General features: G+C 42.1%; 1 protein-coding gene across 6 annotated transcripts in view; it reads left to right on the top strand.

The window, feature by feature from the left end:
• The window catches only part of SASH1 (SAM and SH3 domain containing 1), a 299,036-nt gene that overhangs the window by 173,524 nt on the left and 105,213 nt on the right, over nt 1–20,299 (top strand). The gene's annotated exons all lie outside the window — the stretch shown is intronic.

Raw genomic sequence — 20,299 nt, forward strand, 5'->3', positions numbered from 1 at the left:
AGGGTTTTATGTGTATAATTAGTGGAGCATTTGAACTTGCGTGTGATAAGTAGTAATTGAATAGCTTAGGTCCTCTCTAAATAGATAATCTATATGTATGCTAGTATTTCCATGTTGTGCATTTATTGTAAAATACCTTACTGGAACTTCTGCTTTACTAGTTAAAATTTGCTGCTTATGTTATACTTGAATGCATTTTGGTGCAGTGCTTTTCAAATTGTTTTGTTTCCCTGTGGTGACCTTAAGACCACTTCAGGAATGTGAGGCAGACGAAGAGGCTAAACCCTCCGTGCCTCCTCACCACATCTGGATCACCTCCGTTTTGGCCATCTTTTATGTATCAGAGGCTATGTGGACCAGTTTTAAAATAGAGCTTTGAAATATGAATCTTAAAAAAACAAGTTTGAAAATTACTGATTCAACTGAATCCTTGCCATTTTTTTTCTTAGAGTAGAAATGAAAAAAAAGACCCATTAAGAAACTAGCAACAGATTCTCTTTTATTAATAACTAGAGGCCCGATGCAGGGATTCGTGCACCAGTGGGGTCCCTCAGCCTGGCCTGCCAGGTTCAGGCTGAAACCAGCTCTCCGACATCCCCCAGGGGACCCGGATTTCGAGAGGGAGCAGGCCAGGACGAGGGACCCCACTGGTGCACGATCGGGGCCGTGGAGGGATCCCGGGAGGGCTCGAGGGCGTGTCCTGCCCATCTCACCCAGTCCCGATCGGGCCCTATTGGGGCCATCTCGCCTAATCCCGATCAGGGCAGTCGGGGTCAGCTGGCTGGGGAGGGACTGCAGGAGGTTGGCCGGCCAGGGAGGGACCATAGGAAGGCTCCAGGGCATGTCCAGCCCTTCTCACCTAGCCCCGATCAGCTGGACCCCAGTAGCAAGCTAACCTACGGGTCAAAGCATCTGCCCCCTGGTGGTCAGTGCACATCATAGCGACTGGTCAAACGGTTGAAGGAATGGTTGGACACTTAGCATATTAGGTTTTTATTATATAGGATATTATATAGGATTCATTTTATGTTATAAGGACCTGTTACGTAAGGACCCAACTAGTGGTTTAGGCTGCACTGCTATATATTCTGTAAGTAGACGTGATCCACCTCCACCGAGTAAGACATTGGCCTTCTTATGAGCTTTAATTTCATCTCTTAACTTGGGTCAGGAATAACATTTTATCATGACTGTCAAATAATTATTGATTCTCTTTTTGTGCTCACTGACTTAGCCGTTGGCAGGGGTGGACATTAGTATAATAAGAAGCATCAGTTGGGGACAGCTGGGAGCCTGACACCGTGGCCCAGGCAGACCCGTGGGCGTCTTTGTTGCCAATGGCTTCTTTTCTATAACTTTGTCTCCTGGCTTGTGTGAACTGTGGGGCTATTTTATTTTTTTTCTTTAAAGAAAGTAACGTTATGTGACAAAAAGACTCCTCTGCTTCTGTTAAAATTAATTAGGCTCTCCTGTTGGGGCATACTTAATGAAAAAAGACTTTCCTTTTGGCAAGATTGCAGCAGAAGAACTTAAATATCGCACAGAGTTTGCAAGTTTGACCTTGAATGATAGTCTGGTAGCATACTTTGTGGCTTCCCTGGACATTTCACTGTGCAAGGAAATGATCTCCATGAATTGGGAGCTGTGTTCTCCCCAGAATTCTCGCTGGTTAGGAAGTAAGGTTACCACCATCATCCCACGGTGTTTGGGAACCTCGGAAGGCAGCTTCTAGGTGGGAAAGGAAGCTTGCTGGCGTTGGGAAAACCAACTTCTTCCCATGTAGACAGATGGGCCTAATTTGCTGTGCTCTCTTCCAGAGCGGCAAAAGGCAGTCTGGGGAGGAGAAACACCACATGAGCTTAATTAGTTCTCATCAAAGGTGCTAGAATGCGGTGGTGAGTAAAATTGATGGGAACCGATTCGGGTGCGGCTAAATACTCTGTTCCCCCTTTAAACTGTAGTTCGTGAGAAAGTAAGATGCCCAATCGACATATTCAAGTTCTCTTTCTGTGAGATTGAAGGCCAGTTGCAGCGGGCAAGGGGCGGTCTCTAACTGGAGGAGACTAGGGTGGGTGCCCTGTGCCTCCCATGCCGTTCACTGGCCCCCGGAGTCTAGACGTCCCTGTTAGACGGTTAAGGTTATCATTCAGGCCATGAACACAACACCACCGACTTAAGTAAAGATCCCGCTCGAGGTCATGAGCTCATCACAGACTGAGTCCTCATGGGAACTCAGTTTTCTTGAAAAGCTGTAACTTTCAGGCCATAATGCTCCCTTTCACTGCATCAGATTTTATCTGTATTTCTTGACTTGGAGTTCTGCCTTTGGACAAGTAGACAAACTTCTCTGTTCTGCTGTTGGAGCAGCTTCGGGTCTGAGGACCTGCACCTTAATTCTTTCTTTCTATGCAAGTGAGCAGCCCTATCAAAGCTGAATGTGAGATTTCTTGGAGAAGAAATAATCCATCAAAAGCATGAAGAGGAAATAGCGTTATAGGAGCCTAAAACATTTTATGGGGAAAAATGTAGCTTTAAATTTGTTTTATCTGCTATAGAAAAAGTCATGTAGAGGCAGCCTTGAGCACAGAGAGTTTGAGGTGATGGGTTAAATTGGTTTAATGACTTTGTTTTATTTTTAAATCCTATGGATGAGGAAATAGTCAGTAGATAGAATAGTTACTCAAATATTTGTGTTTGGGCTTTCAAAAGTCCAAAAATGCATTGTCCTTAAGAGCTAATTACATGTCAGCTGGAGAACAAACAAACCAGGAAGACAGCCTGCCCACAGAGATGCTTGACTTAACCCTGAAAATAAAAGGTTTTGATAATTACATTAGTAATTAACTTTCTGGACTGGATAGCAAGCTATTCTTCCAGTACCTCATCACCTGGCTCCTGACTGGAATAAAGCACTTACTTGATAAAGTGTTTTTGGGGCCATTTGGTTTAGATGAAGGCAACAGAGTACAGATGGGTGAAAATTCAACAGTATAAACAGGAATTATAATGTAAATTGATAACTGCGGTGAGAATTTTTACTCCGCACTGAATGGGCCCTAAAGGACCGGTGCGTTTGGACGGCAGCCGTGGCCTCTGCCGGGGACTGGATCGTTAGTGCTTGTGAACAGCAGGGAAGTGGCCCATATCTGCACACATTTGGCGCATGCCTGAGCACCGTGTGTGTTTTTGGCTGGGAGAAGCTGCATTTGGAAACGGCTGCAGGTTTTCGAGTCCATAATGGGCCCATTTCTAGTGACGCGAAGTCTGACATCTGTCAAAGTGACACCGTGGCCAGGAAGGGGACACACACAAGGTGGTCTCTATTCCTGGCCATATCAGTGTCCTCGGCATCTTTGAGGATGACTCCGTGCGGCACAGCCCTAATGGAAAGGTCCCCACTTACAGCGGGACCCCATTGACGACATGGACCGAAGCCGGGCTTGGGCTCTGTACCTCACCGTTATCACATCTGTGTGGGCACCAGGAAACGGGAGCCCCGGCGGGGACCCACCCAGGTCTCTAAGGACCGGGAATGGGAGTGTAAATATGGCCATTATCACAGAGAAATGTGATACCAGAGCCATTGCCATGGAACAGTTCTCAGGTATAATGCTTGTTTCTTGCCGTCTTCATAATTTAATTGTTCCATATACAGTTGTGGACCAAGAGGCATAAGATTGGTGTCCGTCATGACTGGTGGTGATCCTTGGGCCTCTCCAGACGTTACCACTCCCACCCCAGACCCAGGCTGGAGTCCTAGCCTCCAGGCTTGTTGCAGTGGCAAAGGGTGTGGGAACCACTGCTGGAAAGTGGCTGGGGGTCTGACAGACTAGGGTTCAGATCCTGGCTGTTTTACTTAGCTGGCAAGTTGTGTAACCTCTAAACCTCAGTTTCCCCTTCTATAAATGGAGGTAAAAATATCTCAAAGTGATTATGAGGCTTAGTTGAGAAATCTGCCATCAAGTGCCTGGCACATCATCGTGAATGACCTATTACTGTTCATTTCTTTTCCATCCCTTCTGTTCCTAGTTCAGAACCTCCTGTAGTAATGCTGAAGAGGGTCTGTTAGTTGTTGATATTTATTAATATTAGCTAATATTTATAATAATTAATAGTCACATGAGTGCAGAGGTTTTTTTTTAGCCTTTATTTTGGGAAATTTTAAACAACTATAAAGAGCAAAATATACCAAGCTTTCTGTACCTTGTACCAGGTTCAACAGTTACCAGCATTATGTCATTTTCACTTTATCTTTTCTCCTTAGTGTAATTTTTTAAAACTTCTTCTTTGGTAAGGTAAAATTTGCATATTGACATGTGCAAGTCTTGGCTATACAGCTGTGTCTGGTGGCTCTATCCATGTCACTCACACCCAGCACACCCTGCAGTTCCCTCGTGCCCCTTCTCAGGAAGTCCTGGGGTGAGGGCAGAGTTCTGTGTGGGTGTCCTTTGGTCCCTTCTGTCTTCCAGAACAGAGAACAATGCATGGCACATAATGGGTGCTCAGTAAGTTTACGTTGATTCATATATCTGGCACTTTGCTCTTGCAGAAACACATATAAAAATGTATTCTCTGTTCACAAAGAGGTCACACTTTAGAGGGGTAAACAGACTATTAAAATGCTATGCAGGAATACAGAAGAGAGCCCCTGACCCAGCTCAGGAAAATCAAAGGAGGCTTCCTGAAGGAGGTGACACCCAGGCCCATTCATACAGAACATAGAAGATTAACCTGGTGGTGGTGGTGGTGGGGTGGGGGGAGTGAGGACAGTACAGAATAATTTAAGGCTGAGGTCACAGTTTGTGAAAAAGTCAGAAATTGAGAGAGAAAAATCTAGTTTTTATGGCCTGTGGCTGGAACCTAAGGTATAAATGATGTGCTGAAAAATGGTACATGCTGTTCTTTCACAGGTCCTTAGATTATTAATGATATAAAAAATAGGATGTTCTGATTCATCGCCATTCCCAAGACGAAACAAAAACCATTGCCCTTTCGCAATAGTTGACGTGCTGGGCCAAGGTGAACTAACTTGTGGTTCCACATAGACACACACACATAGTCCATTCTCTCTGTGGGGTTTTAGTTTTGTTTACCGACTGCTCTTTTGTTATTTGCTGCAGTAAGCAGCCGTGTGGGACACAGGTTTCCTGGACCTTAGAGCTCCCTGAATATTCAAGACAAGAAGGAAAGCAAAGCTGCCCCCACCTTGGTGCCTGGGGGAAAGGTGTGCCCAGGAAGTACTGGCGTGTCCCAGGCCCATTAGATGCTCAGGAGGCAAACTCCCTGAATTCTTATTCTCATTATCCACAGGATAAGAATGTGATCTGTGTCACAGATTGTCTCTGTGTTTAAATATTCAACTGGGAAAGCCCAAATTGTTGCTTTGAAGGGAATTGTTTTTTGTTTCATTGCATTTTGCCTGAACTGACATGATTCGCTCGCTTTGGGCTACTGTTGATTCGCAGATTGCAATCAGGAACAGTGGGCATCAGATGGGAGTCTGAACTACATTCTGCTGTGGGATTCACACACTCGATGTCAAAATACACTGAGGCATTATGTCTTCAGCCAGATGGTAATACAGTTCTCTGCTCTGGCTCCTCTCAGACAAAGTCCCGTTTGTAGTCAAATGGCCAGTCCCAATTTAGTCAGCATTTTTTTGTACATTGCACCCGTCAACATGGACATAAACAGGTCTCTTGGCTGCCAGATTCGACCTTGGCATCATCCCATCCTCCTCATAATTAAGAAGGCTTTTATTATATTTACTATCAATTTAGGTGTGCTTCTGTCCTCTTCAACTTAGAGACCTTTGTATGCTGTACAGCAATGGAAATGAACAGATTAGATGTGTTATGTGTGACATAATCGTCTAGAGTTGAGAGGTCTTCATCAGTTGAACCAAATATGGTTCAACAACATTAGCTTCTTTTTCTGTTCTTGCTCCCGAGCATGTAGAAATGACGGATTTGTGTGTGTTTGTGCTTATAAAACACAGTATGCCTGGGGGATTAAAAACCAAAATAGCATCCTGCTTAAAATCCAAATGCTTGCCAGAAAGGGGGAAAAGTCTGAGCTTTGTAGTGGTTTTCATTTACATACAACAGGGAGAATTCCTAAATGTTAATCAAATGGACAGTAACTGGGGAGAAAAGCCAGGGATTGAAGTTTAAGAAAGGCCTCTGATGGCAGATTCTGGGCTTGGCCAGGGCTTGGCCTGGGAAAGGAGTGTGTCCATTTTTAGAATCGGCAATTGAAGTTTAAGAAAGGCCTCTTTGATGGCAGATTCTGGGCTTGGCCAGGGCTCGGCCTGGGAAAGGAGTGTGTCCATTTTTAGAATCGGCACCTTTCAGAGTTGAAGGAAGCCCAGGTCAGGTGCCTTTTTGGAGCCCTGGAATAGTAAAACCATGTTACCAAAATGTCAAGCCGCCTCAGTGTTTACAATTTAACAATCACTAAGCATTCTTAACAGTGTAATTCATTTGTGCTAATCACAAGCTAATTATGGGCTATTTAAACATGTCAGTTGGTAGTAGACTAGCAGTGGTTGGCAACCAGTGGTCCGCGGACCACTGGTGGTCCATGAGGTCCGAAAGGTTGGCGACCACTGGACTAGAGGCCTGTCTGGCCTTGACATGTGACAAACATGTAAAGAAGTGTGATGCATGCTTGTTATTTTCAGGCAATTAAGAGTGGGTTTCGGCTGCTGTACCTATAATGTCATTTGACGATAATGTCAGAGGTTTAAACTTGAGGCTCTTGGTGAAGACTGAGTGGCCCAGGCCAAGGGGTCCACCTGTCCTCAAGGCCTGGCTTGGGGATGGGGAGGTTGGGCATCTGGAATGGGATTAGGCAGAGGCATGCAGGGTCCAGACAGGAAGTCAGTGGGAGCAGGGCTGTAAGCCCTTGCTGGTGTGCTGCACACAGCTGACCTTGGCCTTCTGACCTACATATAGGTCCATATTTTGGACATGTCCCTCAGCACAGCTCCTGTGCACTGAAATGACCAAGAACAGAAAGAATTGAGTCCCAGAACACCAAATATATCGACTGGAGCTCTCCCTGGCCACCTTTTGTTAGATCATTATATCCATTTCAGAAGTGTTTTTTACTTTGGAGCTGCCTTTTTGTTCAGTTTGGAAGCTTTGAGAATTTTATTTTAAATAGAAGAGAGCAAGATGGTAAATTTGTTCAATACAAAGTTGGTTCCATTATACTTATTCTGGCTTTTCCATCATTCTGTATCTGGGAGGACACAAATGAACTAAGTTGGTGACTGGAAAAGATATCTCAGTAACCTCAGAGCACAGACATTGTTTTCCCCCTAATGTTTCACTGTATTACTGTAGAGCAGGGGTGGGAACGTCTGACCCGTGGGCAGTGTGAGGCCCCCAAAATCATTTGGTCTGGCCCTGCCAAGGCATTAGGGGTGAGTTAATGAAATGCTTGACCAAATAATTTTTAAGTTGATAATTTTGTATGGTCCTCAAATAATGTTATAAACATCCAAATGGCCCTTGGCAGAAAAAAGGTTCCCCACCCCTGCTGTAGAGTGCCAGGATCTAGCCCCCTTCTCCCTTCTTGACATGTCAACCTGGGTGTGAGAAGTGGAGGCTCAGTTTATCAACTGTAGCAGTGGTGTTCAAGTTCAGTTCAGGCCTAATCTCCATCTCTGGTTACTCTGAAGCTTGTGCATAAATCCTTTCTGCATTTATTTAGAATATGAAGATGTTTGAAATTTTTGCCACAGCAATGCCATCCATCTCATGGGCCTCAGCAGAAGCTGATGGAATTTAATCAGCAATAAATCAAGGGCAAGTCCAAACCAGACTGGAAGCACGTCATGAATATTCGAGAACATCTGGATGTGTTTGTGGGAGTGTATGTTATTTCTCTAACGCGTGCGACAGCAGAGATGTGCTTCTTAACAAAGATGCTGAGAGGAAGACAGATTTCCAGCTGTGATTTCAAAGGGAATTTTGGTTTGTATGTGAATGTTCTTTCTCCCTGGACTGTGGGTTACGCTTCTTGCAAGATAGTCCTTAGATCGCTTGTATCTTTTGGAATCTGGTTTGGTATTCTACCTGAATTCCTCATCACAGTCAGTCACTCAAGAAGAGTGAACCTTTCTGTCTAAAGGAGAATGTTAACTTGAGGAGAAATGTACTGTTTTGTATTTTTGATGAATCTCTTAAATACCAGTGATATTACGATAATTACCAATCTGCATCACTGACCACCCGTTAATCTGCCTCGCTACCTCAAGTGCTGCCAATAACTAGAAAGGAAGGTAAAGAATGAGGAGGCCATAGTAATTTCAGTGCTGATAATGACCAATAATGACATTTTTAAAATACATTGGAGTTTATGAGGCATCCAAATTGACCTTATTTAGTTCTTTTAATAATCCTGTGAGGTGGGTATGAATAAATCTTACGATTTTGGTTGGACAGAGGCAGAAACTAATGCTCCCAAAGGGAGGCACATAATCGGGTGGGGAAGACCTGGCTGCATCGCCCACCTGCCTGGAGGTTCACTTGTCAGATGGCGATCAAGTTTAAAGGTTGCTGTAAAGGTTGTTGTAAAGGTTAAATAAGATTAGGTTTGGAGAACACATTGCAGCGTTCCTGGGTAACAATAATAAATATTGTTATTTATAGTAGAAAAAAGTAATAAGCATAAAATAGGACTTGTTAAAAGTAAAATAAAGAGTTGGTATGAGAGAGGATTTGAAACAAGTAAGACAATGCCAAATCTCTGAATCCCCCCAGACCACCCACTAACTTTGCATTTTACTCTCAGGAGATTCTTCGATCCCCCCCCACCTCTGCCCCACTTCACCCGCTTCCCCATAAATCTTGTTTCACAGATTCGTTTATGTGTTAGGTAATCCTGTATAATAAAAGGCTAATATGCAAATTGTCCCCTCGACCGGGAGTTCCACAAATCAAGGGCAAGTCCAAACCAGACTGGAAGCACGTCATGAATATTCGAGAACATCTGGATGTGTTTGTGGAAGTGTATGTTATTTCTCTAACGCGTGCGACAGCAGAGATGTGCTTCTTAACAAAGATGCCAAGAGGAAGACAGATTTCCAGCTGTGATTTCAAAGGGAATTTTGGTTTGTATGGGAATGTTCTTTCTCCCTGGACTGTGGGTTACGCTTCTTGCAAGATAGTCCTTAGATCGCTTGTATCTTTTGGAATCTGGTTTGGTATTCTACCTGAATTCCTCATCACAGTCAGTCACTCAAGAAGAGTGAACCTTTCTGTCTAAAGGAGAACGTTAACTTGAGGAGAAATGTACTGTTTTGTATTTTTGATGAATCTCTTAAATACCAGTGATATTACGATAATTACCAATCTGCATCACTGACCACCCGTTAATCTGCCTCGCTACCTCAAGTGCTGCCAATAACTAGAAAGGAAGGTAAAGAATGAGGAGGCCATAGTAATTTCAGTGCTGATAATGACCAATAATGACATTTTTAAAATACATTGGAGTTTATGAGGCATCCAAATTGACCTTATTTAGTTCTTTTAATAATCCTGTGAGGTGGGTATGAATAAATCTTACGATTTTGGTTGGACAGAGGCAGAAACTAATGCTCCCAAAGGGAGGCACATAATCGGGTGGGGAAGACCTGGCTGCATCGCCCACCTGCCTGGAGGTTCACTTGTCAGATGGCGATCAAGTTTAAAGGTTGCTGTAAAGGTTGTTGTAAAGGTTAAATAAGATTAGGTTTGGAGAACACATTGCAGCGTTCCTGGGTAACAATAATAAATATTGTTATTTATAGTAGAAAAAAGTAATAAGCATAAAATAGGACTTGCTAAAAGTAAAATAAAGAGTTGGTATGAGAGAGGATTTGAAACAAGTAAGACAATGCCAAATCTCTGAATCCCCCCAGACCACCCACTAACTTTGCATTTTACTCTCTGGAGATTCTTCGATCCCCCCCCCACCTCTGCCCCACTTTCACCCGCTTCCCCATAAATCTTGTTTCACAGATTCGTTTATGTGTTAGGTAATCCTGTATAATAAAAGGCTAATATGCAAATTGTCCCCTCGACCGGGAGTTCCATGGGGAGTTCGACCAGGGGGCAGGGCCGACCCACCAACCACCCATGGCTCCCCTTCGGCCCCCCCCACCCCAATCAGGGAGGGCCAGCCGGACCGCACCGGTGCAGGAATTCATGCACCGAGCCTCTAGTATAATATAAAAGTGTAATATTATAAGGCATAGTATAATATAAAATTGTACTGTACAAATTACAGTGATACACTCATTATAAAAAATTGAGAAAAATACCCCACAAAATTCTTTAAAATAGAAGTCTAAAGTCTCCTAATACCCACTTATGAAGGGTAACAGTTCTAAAGAGTTGGGTTTTAAATAACTTTCTTGACTTCCACATTTTGTATCCATTCTCTCTAAATGACTTCATCTCTTCTTTCTCCCTTTGCATCTAACTCACATACAAGCATGTGTGACGTCTTACTTTTCTGGCAGATTGGAAGCAGTAAATTAAGAGAGTTGCCTGGTTGCTAGAGATAGTCATCTGATAGTGGTGAGAAATGTTAGCAAAGGAAGAGACAGAGACTAGAGGGGATAAATGGTGGTGGGAAAAATGAAATGAAATCAAAGCAACACAACAACTCAAGCTAAGAAAAATAAATGGGGGAACTGAAAAGTTCAACAGCCTGGATTATTGAGAATTGGGGCAAGCGACTTTGTCCATTCTGTGGGCAACTTGAATTTAAGAGAATCTGTTAAAGCACATCCTCTACTTTGTGGTAGGACACAGGGGGTAATAGGCGTTAGAGGTATTTCCTCAAGAAGGCAAGAAAGAACCAAGGGGAAAGCAAATACAGTAAAGTAATAAAATAACTAAATAGAGTAAAAGAAAACATCTTACTGCCTTGCCTGTAGTATTTTCTTGAAAACTAATTTTCTTTAACAGAATAACCTATGAGAGGATTATTGTTTTATAGTTTTAGTGTGTGTATTCTGTAAAAACTATTTTAGAAACAGCTAAATGATGGCATGTGGTATTCTTCTTGAAAATCAATGCAGGGAACTGATAAAATCAGCAAAGTATAAACAACACTTACTATTTGTGTGTGTGTGTGTGTTTCAGTAACTTAGTGTCATGGGGAACTTATCAGTAACAGAAAACATGAGCCTCCTTTCAGGAAGCGTATGTTGCAATAGAACAAGACAGCCAAGGATAAGATTATATCAGTCACATTCATAAGTGGGTGACACAGATCTGCTGACAGCAAATTCTAGCTCACCGTCAGTTCACGTGGACATACATTAAGCATTGGGACAATAGAAGAGGTAAAAAGTGAAGGTGTGTTGGTTGGAAAACTTAGGTGAACTGATCTGGAAGAACAGGTCCCTTGGGTTGGGGTCAGGACTCTTCAATGTAGTATCAAGTGTAAGACTAAGTAAGGTTTGTGAGTAATTGGGACAAGACCTTGTATGATTGCTCAGCTTATTCTGTGCCATAAACTGGACCAACAGAAGTAAACAGCCAGGGTTTAGATGAATTTAACAGGGCTGGACCTCTGCAGAGCATTTACTAGTATAGTTAGAATGACAATGCCAACTATAGTAACAACCAGGATCATGCATTTTTTCCCAAGTAGATATTGTCTTTTAATTAAATACCATGGCTAATTGTGTTCTTTTAAAAAAATATGTTTTTATTGACCTTTAGAGAGAAAGGGAGAGGGATAGAGAGATAGAAACACCAATGACAGAGAAACATCATCATGTGTTACGTATGCTGTGCCCACGTAACACAGACTTGAGGACAGGACAGAGGGAAGGATGGCTGGAGAACAGGCCAGAAGTACATGCTTCTCAGAGCTGGGTTCCGGCCACCCGGCCTGACCTGAGAAGGTGCACATTTTGCATGTAAACCCGAATTTCAGTCAGATGTTTGCTTCTTTCTTTGACTGGAATTGTCACCATCTGAACCTCAAAGAATATCTCTGAAGGATTTCATTAGGAGGCCCAGTGTGGATATTGCTGCTACAAGTGAAATCTGTTTCTGAACCACAGTAGATAAAAAAAAAGTTATAAATAAACACAGTTGGCACATTTTGTTTTATAGTAATGTTTGTGAAATTGAAAATAGAACAAGGTGCTATCCATTAGCACCCAGCAGAGAGGCCGCCAACTTCTGCGTATCACCTTCTAGGACAGTGGTTCTCAACCTTCCTAATGCCACGACCCTTTAATACAGTTCCTCATGTTGTGGTGACCCCCAACCATAAAATTATTTTCGTTGCTACTTCATAACTAATTTTGCTATTGTTATGAATATCATAATGTAAATATCTGATATGCAGGATGTATTTTCATTGTTACAAATTGAACATAATTAAAGCATAGTGATTAATCACAAAAACAATATGTAATTATATATGTGTTTTCCGACTGTGAAAGGGTCATTCGACCCCCAAAGGGGTCGAGACCCACAGGTTGGCGACCCACAGGTTGGCGACCCACAGGTTGAGAATCGCTGTTCTAGGACAACTTGATCCCCAGTAAGGGGCGTGCAGGAGGAAAAGAAAGAAAGAAAAAAAAGAAATTTAATATCTAAGTGATTTCAGAATTGTCTTTAAAAACTGCAGTCTACATTTAAAGCCAAACAATAGGTGATTTCTTGTGCCTTTTAAGGAAGAACTGTTGGAGGCAGTCACAAAACGTGTCAAATGACCAAGTCCGTTACTTAGAGAGTCACTTTCACCACAGATCATACTGAACACACACTTAGCTTGACATGAATACTCATACTTCCCCATCAAGAAGTTGCCTCTAGAAAATTCCTGGTGTGTGTCAGTTGGGTTGAATACAACTATGGTAGAGTAACAGTGAGTTTAGAGAGAGTTTTTAGAGGGATCCTGATGAGTACTCACCATGAAAAACTGCTGAATATTAGGTGGGTGTATTTAAAAATACATATATTTTTTATTGATTTCAGAGAAGAAAGGAGAGGGAGAGAGAGATAGAAACATCAATGATGAGAGAGAATCACCAATTGGCTGCCTCCTGCACGACCCACACTGGGGATTGAGCCTGCAACCCGGGCACGTGCCCTGATCAGGAATTCCCTCTGGTTCTTAGGTTGACACTCAACCACTGAGCCACGCCAGCTTGGCTCGGTGGGTGTATTTATGTTACAAGAAAAAGGAAATGTTGCGGACAGCAGTGCCCATGGTTATCTTTTTAATGGTTGCACATTCAGATCACAAGTTATTTATAATCTAGACTTGATTTTTATTTTAGAAAGTTCTTAACGTTCTCAATCGGTTTCTTAAAACAGGAGCCATACCTTTCCATAGACCTACCAACCATGTTACCAGTATGACATTTTCTCTCTGGGACAATGTTAACTATGAGTTGCACATAAAGGCATGTTGCATAGTGAACAGAAACCTCATGAGGTAATAAACAGCCAGGTTGCATTGGAGGTAATTAAGTGTTCCGTCTACAATGGACGGCTATGAGGAGGACCTCACAAACTAATGTAACACAGTGTGGTGGCACAAGCTTTGCCCACCACACATCCATGACACAGGCATAGAAATTGCCTCCCAGGTCTGTATTTTTGCTTAAGCAATTTCATGAATTTTAGCTAAATTTAAAACTGTGATTTAGGCAATCCCTAAGGTTTGATTGAGTACTTTAGTAAGTGTGCTGGGGTTCAACAGACAAAATTTCTTTCCACAAAACTAAACTCAAGAAATTATTAGAGGACATTATTTTTAACAATTTTTTTTTCTTATTTTTCCATTACAGTTGACATACAATATTATATTAGTTTCAGGTGTCCACCTGTTAGACATTATAAAACTTATTAAGTGATCATCCTGAAAAATCTCATACCCATCTGATACCATACCTAGTTATTGGATGACACGATTTTCTGTAATTCAGCATTATGCAGTTACGGTCAGTCAACATTTATACAGCCTGACCACATGCAAGGCTGTATCTAAAACTGTATGGAATACAAACTATGGAATAAAAAATGTCACCTGGGTTTTTAGTGATTTTCTATGTAAAAATGTTGAGGTTAATATGGAGCTTGAAAGCTCCTTAAAATTTCCTGTTGTTTGCAACTTATCCGCCATAATGGAGATATTTGTTGAAGCTTCTACCCAAGCTAAGTTCTTGGTGGATTTTTCAATTCTTAATCTTCATTTTGATATAATTCATGTTGCATAATTCCTTCATGGCCTGCAGCTAGACTACATATACGTTGATACTATGACTCGTTATGACTTGTTCAGGTGTTAAAGAAGCATATATGTGCCTGACTCACCATATTTCAAGATGTTTAAGAGGGTTGCGTTTTTGCAAGTAAGGGAATCATTTTGGCTAGATTGTGCCTTAAGGATTGAGAAAAATCAGAGTTCACTTAAGAAATGCTGAACAAGCACCCAGTGTTTGTTTTTCACATACATTTCAATCTGTATCTCACGCTCTCCTGGCAATAGTAGCAGGTATCCACTTAGGTGCTGGCACTTTCAGATGAGGATTCTTTAATACATTAGTTGTACCTAAAGCATTCATGAATGAAAGGAAAAGTGTTGCTTAAAAATGATGTAAAATGATACAATGAAGTATTTATTGTTTGTTTTTTAAACTTATAATTTGTGCCAGAGTTACTAGCCCAAAGTCTAGATTATTATATAGAGGGAAACAATCACAGGAAAATTATTGTTATTATTAGGGGGGGGGGTGGAAAGGAGACATTTCTTAAAGCAACTCAATGATTCTGAATAATACTCAGGTTTTAATAATGAGACTCTAACGGGAAATATTTATCATTTTGGAAACTGTGAACCTGGCATGTATATGGACTCCTTATCAAATGCACAAAATGTTACTGTAATTTTAGTAAGTTGAGTATTAGTTTGATCATGTTTGGGGGTTCAAGGGAGCCTGGTACAGTTCAGTTTCAATTGAATTAGATTAAGTAAGTTGCAGAGTAGGTTGTACCGGTGTTGTCATAACTTCTGAATGCCAGTTTCATAGTTTGCCATTGTTTTGTGGTTAAAAGGAAATTTATGGAAGTTTCTGATTAGGAGAATGACACAAGAATGATTTGCTTGGGAAGTCTGATTTATTAAAAGTGTGATTGATTATTTGGGAGGAGAAAGAGCAGTTAGAAAGCTGTTGCTGCAGTCCAGCAAGATGAAAGGTAACAAAAGCCTGAGCAAAGATTGAGGTGTATAAATGGGAGTGAGGAAACTGATGCAAGAAACATGCCGTTGGAGGAGTTTAGAACTTGATCGAATCTGGGAAGGGACAGGGATAAGGGAAGATGCTGGAAGTTGGTGTGGCTGTTAGCAGAAGAGAGAGAGGAGGCTGGGTAGGGGGACGGTCAGGAGCTCACTTTATAAGGTGTAGAGATTGAGCTTCTGTCCCGACCTTCTTGTCGGACTGCACAGCCAGGGGCTCCAGAATGGTGGCCTCTGATTTAGAGAAGCACCTGGAGGTTCTGTCCGGGTAGCTCAGTTGGTTGGAGCCTCATCCCGACATGCCTAGTCAATTGTCAGCACGGGGAAGAATATTACTTTTCGGACATTGGATAGTTTTGACCAAGGCTTTTCTCTAAGGGCCCCCTTGTTATGTCATGCTCCTGGAGGAGAATACAAGATTGAAAAAGCAATACTTGAAGAAAAGTATTAATTTTTAGAAAATATAGTACTGGGCAGTTTTGAGAGAGAGAGAGAGAGAGAGAGAGAGAGAGAATGAATGATTTAAATCAAGGAGGATCACTGTTCAGGGTTGACTAAGTCATCTGGTATGATCAGCATTGTTATCTCCACAAGGTTAGACACTAGATAATAAGGCAAGTGGGTTTGAGAACATGCCAGCATTTGGCCCTGCAAACTTCAAGAACTTAAAAGTTGATCGCAATCTCCTGAGAGTCAGCAGGACGCACGTCACCGCAGAGCCATCTTGATGGTGTATTCATTATGGAAGGGAAAGCCCAGGTGGAAAGGAGGTGAACGCCAGCATCTCTGTCCTTGGAGGAATACAACAATTTGGGGAACTACCCGCAAACCTCTTAGCCATAGGCAATCCAATAAACCTACCTACTCCGTTAGAGGGTTCCCTTTGGCAAAAGGAGGCATTCGTAAAAGAGGGAGTGAGGGACCTACTCTCACTCATTAAAAATAAACCTCTTGTTTTTCCTGCTGCCAGAAAAGCTTTGTGTCTTTTATAGTCCAGGGAGATAAAGGTGATCCCACGCTTAAACCTACACCAGTCAAGGCACTTGGCTTAACTGACCAAGCAAGTCTAGCCAGGGCACTGGTGTTGGTATTTGCAGGTTCCAGGACATCCCACATGTCTCTTCAGTGTGCCCTTGGCTGTGCCACCAGCACTGTGACTCACTCTCCTACCTGGAAATGACATCAGGTCAGACAAGATGCCACCCGTTCCCTCTTCTCCCCCTTGAATTACTTATTTTCAAAAGAATCCAAACAAAGCAAGCTCTTTGAGTTTCCCTGAAAACTTGGCATTGAGTACAACTAGTTTTGTTTTAGATGTCCTTTGTATCCTATTCACTAATTCCCACCAGTTGTATGCTCTTTTTGAGGTATGCTCAATGAAAAAATAATGGGTTTACTACAGTCCGCAAAAGGAAACACTCTAGGTTTTGCTCAACTGGTAGATAGATTTTAAAAATAGCTCTTGAATTTTGCAAGTGGAATGCCATGTGTGAGCCCCCGGGACAACATGTGTGCTATATGTCACAAAGCCCATCACAAGTGTTACCTAATTACACTGCCCAGTCGCTGACAGGTGGCAGGCTCCTCAGTGGCTTGTAGGAAGAGGGAGCTACTGTGTGTTTACCACCAGCTCAGAACAGTGTCTTTGTGTTTTGGGGTTGTGATGCCTCAAGAGGGAATGAGTCTTCATTGGTTTGCAGTTGAAGTAGTTAGAGAACCCAAGACCTTCCTTGAGACATTGGTAAGTATTAAGCGAGATTCATTACCACCCTTAGCAACTTCAGATTTTTGCCAAACAAGACCCGTGATTGCTAGTAGGATCAGAAATATGCAGGGGAGACCAGTACTTGGATATATGCCCCTCCCCACTGGGGTGGCCTCATGGCAGGGATTGATTGGAGAGGCTTCAGGTCTTCAGTTAGGAAGTTCAAGTCTGGGCAAGCAATAGGTGATGGGAGTGCTCAAGCAGAGTAGTGGGGTAAGGGCAGCACATGGAACATGAGAGCAGCCGGTATTGGCATGTCTCCATTGTTAGGTCTGTGAGCAGGTGGAAGGGACTCAGTCACTTGGCTGACCTGTCCTGGGAGAAGACCAGTTATCAGAACAAAGCCTTAGAAGGAAGAAAATGGCAAAGCAAAACACTTGGGTACAGGCTAAGGAGTAGGGAAGGAGGACAGGGACTTAGAAGCTAAAGGTGGCTCTGTCGTCAGCATATGGGCACTGACCAGAAAGGCCAGAAGATGTTAGCGTGACAATTAAGAGTATGCACACCTGCATGAAATAGACTCTGAACCTTCTAGCATGCGGTCTTGGCAAGATACGTAATCTCTTTGTGCCTCAGTCTTCTCATTGGTAAAATGGAAATAGTAAAATTCCCTACCTAGTAAGGTTTTTGAGGAGATTAAATGTCAAGTGCCTGGAATGGTATGTAGCACTAATAATTGTTGGCAATGATGGCAGCCAGGGAAGTGAAGAAGATGATGATGATGATGGTTATAATCATGTTGGTGATAATTATATTGATGAAGATAATTAGAGTACTGCGGAAGTGCTTTCCCCTCAAGACAGAATTGGCCCTGGGTCATGTACTCAATTTATAGGTGGAGTCCAATGACTGCCAGCAGGTAGAGAAGTGGGATTCAGGGTGCGAACTAGCCTTGGTGTGTTTATGGGGTATACTGACCAGTTTGTTGCTGCTCTTTCTGTTGTTATTTGATAACACCTTGGTGTGGGTAGCTGAATCAGTTCATCCATTTTTAAAATGTGTACCATTTGAATGTAATTATTTAAGAGAGGATTTTTAAGAAAATAATGATTTGCTTTTATGTATTCCTAAACCACTCTGTTCAGTTTTCCCCTTGGTTGCCTACAAGGACAGATGGCAGTCTGTGTGATCCTTAACAAAACCCTTGATACATGTGGCGGAAGATATATGTAGAGAGTTTAATCCAGCTTCTGTCCTTCCTTGAACTTGTTTCTGTCATTGTTTTGCTTTGCTGCTCAACACACTGTCTAATGCTTTATGGATTAAATGATACAATGTCAATACCTTGGGATTAAAAATACAATAGAAATGTTGTCCGGCCGGAGAGGCTCAGTTGGGTATTGTCCTGTGCCCCAAAAGGTTGCCAGTTGGATTCCAGGTGAGGGCACATACCTGGGTTGCAGGTTTGATCCTGGTCAGGGCACGTATGTTTCCTTCTCTCTTGGATATCTCTCTCCTTCCCTCCCTCCTTCCTCTTTCTAAGCATGTCCTCAGGTGAGTATTAAAATAAATGAAATGAAATGAAATGTAAAAGCCTTTAAAAATACATATATAACAGAAATTTTAATTTAATTGCTAAACGTTTATTGATTTTCTACTATGTGCAAGGCACTAGGTTTCCTGTGCTCTACCAGTCTCCTCTACTACCTTTTATTCACTTATTCATTTATTCAAATGTTTATTGTATAGGTACTTAATCTCCACCAGGCACTTTACTAGGGCTTAGGATGCCCAGAAACCTACGGTGAAGTCTTCATAGACAAATACAGATCCTTACAGTGCCCTGTGGTTACCTGCTGCGATGGGAACACCTGATAGTCTTAGGGGATTGGAAGGCCCATGGGAAAGGTGACATTTTTAATTTTTCCAAAGTTTTGTCAAAAATATTCATGAAAACTTCTAAATCTTGGCTTTTGGAGCCCTCTATTGTTTTGGAGCAACATCCAACCTTGCCTGGCAATTACTCTCTTCCTGTCTCTTGTCTGTTCAGTCATTCTCACTGCTCATCCAGCATTAAAACATTTTTGGTGAAATGTGGGGGATTTACACATTGCTCTGTGACTATTTTATGGCTAAGAACTGAAGAATCTTCCCATATCTAAAGGTCATTTTCTCTTAGTATAATTAGTGTTTTCATGAGTTGTTAAGGTCACGTGTCTGGTGATTACAATTTGAAATATTTAAAGACTATAGCAACTTTCAAAATGTATAACATTTTTGTGTGTCAAAGGTGAGCTCTGATCCTGGGGTTCTCTTTATGTTGAATGTTATACAATGAATGAAAAATGATCAAGTGCTAGTGCTTTGAATTTGCATACATTAGTTTAGGGGAAAGGTGGGTGACTAGCAGTGAGACCCTCTCACTACAGGGATTTCATCTTTTTTTATTTTGATTTTGATTTTGTAACGGATCTGAACGTACCAGGCAAGACTCTTTATTCTATGATTCTCTAAGTCACAGTCAGCTCTCCAGGTTCCTGTCAGCCTTTTGGAGGGACATCTAGTATCCAGGACCCAGCCAGCTCCCACCCAGCTTCCCCGGCGCATTGGCCATCCTCTTTGGAGTCACTGCTGCAGACACTGCAGACGCTAGGAAAGGGCCAGCCGGCTGTTTTCTGCCCCTGGAGATGAGGTCCGATGTGTTTCCTGCCTGTTCTTGTCTGAGGTTTTTGTTTGTTGGCTTTTCCTGAGGGGGCAAGGGGTAAATGCTATCTGTTAGGGGGAAATTGGCATACTGTTTGTGTACACGCACATTTTCTTTACATAGAATGTGCATAATATGATATGAAATAACCATTTTTAATTGACATCCTGGAGATATTTAGGTAATGGAGGCTAGATAAGAGATGATAAGAAAATACTTCCATTCCTTCCTTCAGTGCTATAGGAAAGGAAATTTAGACCGGGCAGTTTAAGAAAAAGGGAGAGTACAAAATGTCTGCATATATGCATACCCCATGGACACAGACAGTGGGGTGGTGAGGCCCTGGGGTGGGGGGCGGGAGTGGGCTGGAAGGGGTTGTTGGGGAAAAGGGGGGACATATGTAATACTTCCAACAATAAAGATTTAAGAAAGAAAAAGGGAGAGTAAAGCAAAATTTCTGTGAGGAACATTCTGAATACTTAATTTTCAGAATTTAATAATATAATGCAATTAAAAAATAAGGCACTAGGATGTGTGTGTGCTGAATAATGTATCTTTAAGTAACAAATGTTCCACAAAGATCTATTTGTAGAGAAGAAGTTGGTCATTATAGGAGGTTAAAAAAA

This window comes from Myotis brandtii, unplaced genomic scaffold, assembly GCF_000412655.1.
Source record: "Myotis brandtii unplaced genomic scaffold, ASM41265v1 scaffold8, whole genome shotgun sequence".
Taxonomy (NCBI): domain Eukaryota; kingdom Metazoa; phylum Chordata; class Mammalia; order Chiroptera; family Vespertilionidae; genus Myotis; species Myotis brandtii.